Source organism: Notamacropus eugenii, chromosome 5, assembly GCF_028372415.1.
Source record: "Notamacropus eugenii isolate mMacEug1 chromosome 5, mMacEug1.pri_v2, whole genome shotgun sequence".
In the NCBI taxonomy this organism is placed as follows: Eukaryota; Metazoa; Chordata; class Mammalia; order Diprotodontia; family Macropodidae; genus Notamacropus; species Notamacropus eugenii.
Genome location: NC_092876.1, coordinates 80,128,170 through 80,134,731, shown reverse-complemented (window position 1 = coordinate 80,134,731; position 6,562 = coordinate 80,128,170).

Below are 6,562 nucleotides of genomic sequence, written 5' to 3'. Positions count from 1 at the left end.
CCCAATGCAAGTACCTAATTGATTAAACTGCTACCTATAATCATTTACAATCTTGAGATACTTGGGTATCAGAAGAACATTCCACAGTTACGGGGGAGGTACAAGGTACCTGAGCCAGACCTTACAGGAGATGTAGCACAATTGACTAGCAGCAATGAAAGCCCAGTTGAGATTGTGTAACATAAATTTATAGTGAATCCAGTCAGAATGATTTCATGATTATCTTCACTTTTATTTAGCATATGAGGAGGCATGAAGATGACAAATGGTAGGAGTGATCCAAGATGGAGACTGAGCATAATTAGCAACATAAAAAGGGAACTAGGAATTCAAGAGAGGAGGACACTGTAGAGTTGAATTGGTTCACCAAGGGGTCAAGATAGGGAGAAAAGGAAAGAATGGTTAGCGTAGGGGACATGGTGGGGCAGAGAACTGAGGGGTCAAGGAAATGGAGGTTGTGATGAGGATGAAGAGAAAGGCTACAATAAGGGAAGACAGAGGGAAAGATGAAAAGCCAATAGATTATGGTCAGATAGAGGGATTTCAGAATTTTTTAACATGGAAGTGGTGCATTTGTGGGTGATAGTAAGATTAAGGGTATGACCATTTTTGTGTGTGACTGATAAGGGGTGAAAGAGCAGCTCCTGAGAGGGGAGTAAGTTTGAGGAACTGAGCGGTTCAGGTATTTGAGGGAGAAACAATATGTATGTTGATGTCCCCTAGTATGAAGGTTGTTGGGAAGGAGAGAAAAATTGTAAGCCAGGTATCAAAGGTATCCAACTCAAGCAGGAGTACAAATATCTTCTTGGCTAGAATAGGAGCTCCCTGAGGGCAAGGAGCCTCCTTTTTTATCTTTCTAACCCTAGTACCTAGCACAGGATTGCGCTATTTACTTAATAAATGTTAGCGGAATTGAATTGGTTGATTTCCCAAACAGTTCCAATGAGATTATCATCACCTTTATCAACAAATCAATATAGATTGATTTTGATATTGATTTATTTGATATTATTATTATTTGGTATCAATATTGATAAATTGATATCAATGTATCAATAAATCAATCAATAAATATATTTATAAATTTTATGAAAAGAGAGCATTCAGACACCATAGTTCTTTTTCTGGATGTGAACAGCATTTTCTATCATGACTCCTTTGGAGTTGCCTTGGATCCTTGCACTGTTAAGAAGAGATAAGTCTATCAAAGTTAGTCACAGCACATTGTGCCTGTTACTATATATGATGTTCTCCAGATTCTGTTCGCTTCACTCAGCATCAGTTCATTCAAGTCTTTCCAGGTTTTTTCTGAAGTCTTGCCTCTGAGTAGTCATTTTGCAGGAGCTGAAAAACATAAAAGCTAAGTGTCAAGGTGATAGGGTACAAGCCCAAGCCAAGACTTTTTCCCCTTGGATGGGGAGGGCTTTTGTCACATTTGTCTGAAGGGCCCCCAGAAAGTCTGGCCTTGGAGGGGGGCTCTTCTGATTCCCCTTACATTTCTCCCAGGCTAGATACTCCCTATCTTCTATTTAGCATTCTATTGATATTCCTCCCTTTGATCCTATTACCAGTCACTCCCATCAGGATCCTCCCTGGGTTTGATCTATCAAGACCATCCCTGGGACCCCAGACTACCTGGTGACACCTGGATGCTTCCCTCAGTCTTCTCTGTATTTAAGTTCCATCTCGCCTCCACGAAGGAGTTCTGATTCAATCCAGCTCAGACTCTGTCTAGCTGAGATTCTATCTGGCCTGCTTGTGAATACAAGCATTACAAATGCTTAGGTTCCTTAAGAGTCAACCCAATATGGTGAATCTTTAATAAACTTTGTCTTTTTTGGCTTTAAGAAGTCTTGAGTTGAATTCATTTGAGCAGGATCCAGTGTGTTGGTATTTTTGGGTACAGCACCGCAAACCTCAACAAAGGGATGAATGATCCCTTTCTTGGGGCATGGTGACAGGAAGGTAAAGTGTTACTTTGAGTTATTGGGTCCCACAATCAGGGTCCTCTCTAGGGTACAAGGATTTCATAGGTAGAGTTGGGTTTTGTTGATCAACTTGTCCCTCTTCTCCTCATCAAAAGTGCTCAAATCTAAAACTTGATTATAAATTATTTTATAATTATAAATACCATCTTTCAATCGCTTCCAAATCATCTCTATTTTCTGTTTCTCCAAAACATAGACAGCCTAGCTTAGGTAGGTAGAATGAGGTAGCATGAAATAGGAAAATAAACACTGGACAGAAAGTCAGAAAGACTTGGTCTCAGTCTCAGTTGTGTTCAATGTGTGGTCCCTGGGTCAACTGGACTTGAGTTTCATCATCTTTAAAATGAAGAAATTGGTGATCAGTTCAGATGATCAAGAAGTTCCCATCTAGAATATTCTGGATTCTATATTCTAAGACCTATTTCAACTCTGACAATATGTCCCAGGGTTCCTTCCTTCTTGAACCATCTGGGTTCTCACATTGTATGTTCTAAGGTCTCTTCTAGCTCTGATATTTTATATTCTAAGAGTCTGTATTCCTATTTTTCTGTAAGCTCTAACAGTTCTGTGATTCTACTCTGCAACCTGTTGAAACACAATTATTTTCAGTGATTAAAAAAAAAGAAATTTCCTACAGAGAAGTAGACCAAGAAGAAGGAAGCAAATTAAAGAAGCAGCACTATAAAGAAAAAACAGTCAGGCTCCTATTCTGAAAACTTTGTTTCTAATGGGAGGAAGGGGCCTAAAATATACACAGATGAGCCTATCTGTAAATCAAGGAAGGGAAAAAAAAATTCTGAAGAACTCAGGGATTTCCCACCATAAAAATATGAATTGGTCCATTAGAAGATTTCTAATTAATTTCTAATTTCTAATTGGTCCATTAGAAGATTTATCCAGGGATAAATGAAGATGTATGTGGCTCAGGCTTCAGGGACCTAAAACTACTCTTCAGAGGAGGCTAGTGAATAACAGGAGAAAAGAACAAGGTGGTCAAAATGAGTCTGAGCTTTTCCTGGGAATGCTCTAGGAGAAGAGACTCTAGACTGAATGCTGGAAGATGGGCTTTGGAGTTCTGCCACTTGCTATGTGATTTGGGACAAATTGCTCCATTTCTCTGGACCTCAGTTTCTTCATTCACCAAATGAGAGGATTAGATCTCATGATCTGGGTTCCTTCCTCTTAAAGTCTAAAAGAATCTGCAAACCACTTAAAAATTTAATATGTTAATGATCTAGCCAGACCAGAAACATGTGACTTCCACTAAAGACAATTTCCCACAAAGAACCTACCACCCGAACAATAGCCTACCAATATTTCTTGCTCCTATCAAGCACTGCAGAACCTCCCAAATCTGCTTGTCTGTCAACCTCAGAACACCAGTTCCTTCCCTCACGTTCATTCCATTCCCACTCCTTGGAGAAGGTCAAGAGACCTTCCTCCACTTCCTGGGATCAGCTGGAGCCTGCCAATAGAGAGATGTCCCTACCCCAGCCCCTGTCTTCCCGCCCCCCCTTCCCTCCCAAGTCTCCATTCAGACACATCCTTCTTACCCTGACAACAAAGGGAAGGAAGGGTCACTGTCTTAGCATCCTTAAGTCTCCAAGACCCAGAGAGAAAATCAGAAATATTCAAGGAGAGGAAGAAAGGCAGGAAGCGAATATTCTCCCTCTCCCCTTCCTGATATTGCCACCCTTTGGAGTAACTTGGGAAGTCCCTCCCTAAACGCAGACTGCAAAATTGGAAGAATCAACATGGGTTGCCAGACTTGTCCAGCCCAGGGGAAGGGAATCCTTGAAGGAAATCCCCCTGAAGGAATCCCTGAGGGAAAGCCCTTCCCCCTACCTTCCCCCATTCCTTTCAAATTGTAGATGTGTTCTCCTCTATGGGTGGGTTTCTACTTTGTGTGTCTCCCCCAGTGCCTGCTCCCCTTACCAGCCTTCCAAATCCTGCGGAAACTAAGGATGGTAAAATGAGTGATCCTTCCCTTTGTGATCAGGGTAAGAAACTATTTCTGGATGACAGCTGGGAAAGGGATGGGATTTTTAGAAATGGAGAAAGAAAGAGTAAGGATTAACCAGCCTCCACTCCATCTTCCCATATTTCTGTCTTCCTCTATGGCTTCTCTGTTTTTTCCTTTGAGAGGGTAGAACAGCAGAAAGTGCGTTGGATTCTTCCAGAGGGCAATACAGTATAATGGAAAATGTATTGAGTTGGCACTGAAGAGACTGGGGTTCCGATCCTGCCTTCACCAAATCTCAAATTTTTTTATGAATGGACCTCAGAGACCATCTAATCCAATTAATCCCTGAACAGTTGTTTAGGAGGTTCGGTATCCAACTCTTCATGACCCCATTTGGAGTTTTCTTGGCAAAGATATTGGAGTGGTTTGCCATTTTCTTCTCCAGCTCATTTTACAAATGAGGAAACTAAGTCAAACAGAGTGAAGTGACTTGCCCAGGGTCACACAGCTAGTAAGTGTGGGAAGCTGGATTCAAACTCAGGAAGAGGAATCTTCCTTGACTCCAGGTCTTGTGTTTTATCAACTGTACCACTTAGCTGCTCAATCACTGAACAGAAATCCCCTCAAAAACAGACTAAATCCAAACTCTCCTAGAAACTCTCCAGGCAATGCTAAACACACCAAGCTCCTGAGACAGTTCCACTTCCAGACTGCCCTAATTGTTAGGAATTACTACCTTATATTAACTCTAAAGCTGCCTTTTTCCCTCTCCCCCACTATCCCCACCATGGAGTCTAGTTCTGTCCTCCAGGTCCAAACAGAACATGCCTATTCCCAAGATGTGGCACCCAGAGCTTAACTCAGTATTCTGTTGTCTGACCAAGTTCAAGTACAAGAGGATTATTCACTGCCTCATTCCAGAGTGATAGTTTTAAAACAAAGGGGATTGCATGGGCTTAACTGGAGTTAAATGGAGTCATGGAGCCTGCTCTCCCCAGAAAAGGCCAGAGCACCTTCCATTTATTCCCATTACACATGATATCGGAATGTAATAGAATATTACTGTATTCTTTTTTTAAATCACTATGAAGAATTCAGAGAAGCATATGCAGACTTCAGTGAAATGATGCAGAATGAAGAAAACGGAATCAGCAGCACAATATATACACAACTACAGTATTGTAAACCAGAAGAACACCAAACCTCACCCCACCCCTTCCCCAATTCAATATTCCATAACTGTAATAACCAAGCTTGGCAGGATGGCTGTAAAATATTACATGTACTGCCAGATATGGTTGATGCGTTGTTTTTGCCGATGTTTCTTTTCTTTTAAAATCTCTGTTATAAGGAATGGCTCCTGGGGGTTGGATATATTCAAATATATATATATATCCTGGAGAGGATATATTAAAAAACAAAAGATATTAATAAACATAAGACAATTTTTTAAAGAGTGGATTGGACAGATGAGTTCTTTCAGTTTTCTATAAGAGTTCTTTCAGTTTTATCAGTCTATGATTATAATTTTCCTTAGGACTTTTCATGGGAACAACTTTAAGTCAAACATTACACTATATGGGATAACTAACATCCCTAGACAGAAGTTGAGGGCAGTGTGGTTTCAGTCCTACATTTACTCTACTTTTCCTGATGTGGAGGATAAAGAGAGAGAAGTATGGATTAGGGAATTCAGTCTGGGTAAATGAAAAGCAATACTTTACAAACGAGTAATAGAAAGAGGGAAAGGGAAGGAAACGAGCATTTATAGGGTGCCTAGTATGAGGCACCAGGATAAGCACCTTACAAATATCCCATTTGATCTTCACAACTGGGAGATGCTATTAAGATCACCAGTTTACTATTGAGGAACCTCAGGCAGGCAGAGGTTAAATGACTTGCCCAAGGTCACACAACTAGTAAAGCCTCTGAGGCTAGATTTTAACTGAGGTCTTCAGGATTCCAGGCCTGTGCACTATGGCACCACCTACTGCCTCTAATAGTAATAGTAATGCAAAGGAAGATGCATCTTGGAATAATGAAAAAAGTACTGGTTTTAGAGTCAGAAGGCGTGATTTTGAATTCTGCTTGAGAGAAAATTCTGAGAAAATTCAATCAGTACCATTTACTTATTGATCCTATTTACAGTTAATTGATTTTGCCCTGTAACTGCTTCAGTCATGGGTCTCTGTCTCTGAACTTAGCTCAGAATTCAGCTGGCCTGTAATGGCCTAAGTTTAGAAATTCAGTTCTCTTGTTAATCACTGTTCTATTCTTGCCTCGTTGAATTTAGCTAATGATGGTGGGGTGCAGTTTGTCATAAGGAGTCAGGCTTAATATCATTATACCACAAACTATCCTTCAAGGAGGTCTGGTTTGCTGTCCAAAAAGTCTGGGCCACTATATTGCAGGTAGACTCAAATAATGAACACTTCTTAGGATGGAGTAAAGAGGAGGTCATTGTGAGCCTCTCATCGCCAAACTTCCAACCAATCATACTGTTCCCTGTGTTTCAGTTATGTAGCCAATCATATTGTCCTCAACCCCAAGATATCACCCACCCTGTTCTGTTCTTTGTTTGGTCCTCCCCAAAATCTATGAAAGAGAAGCT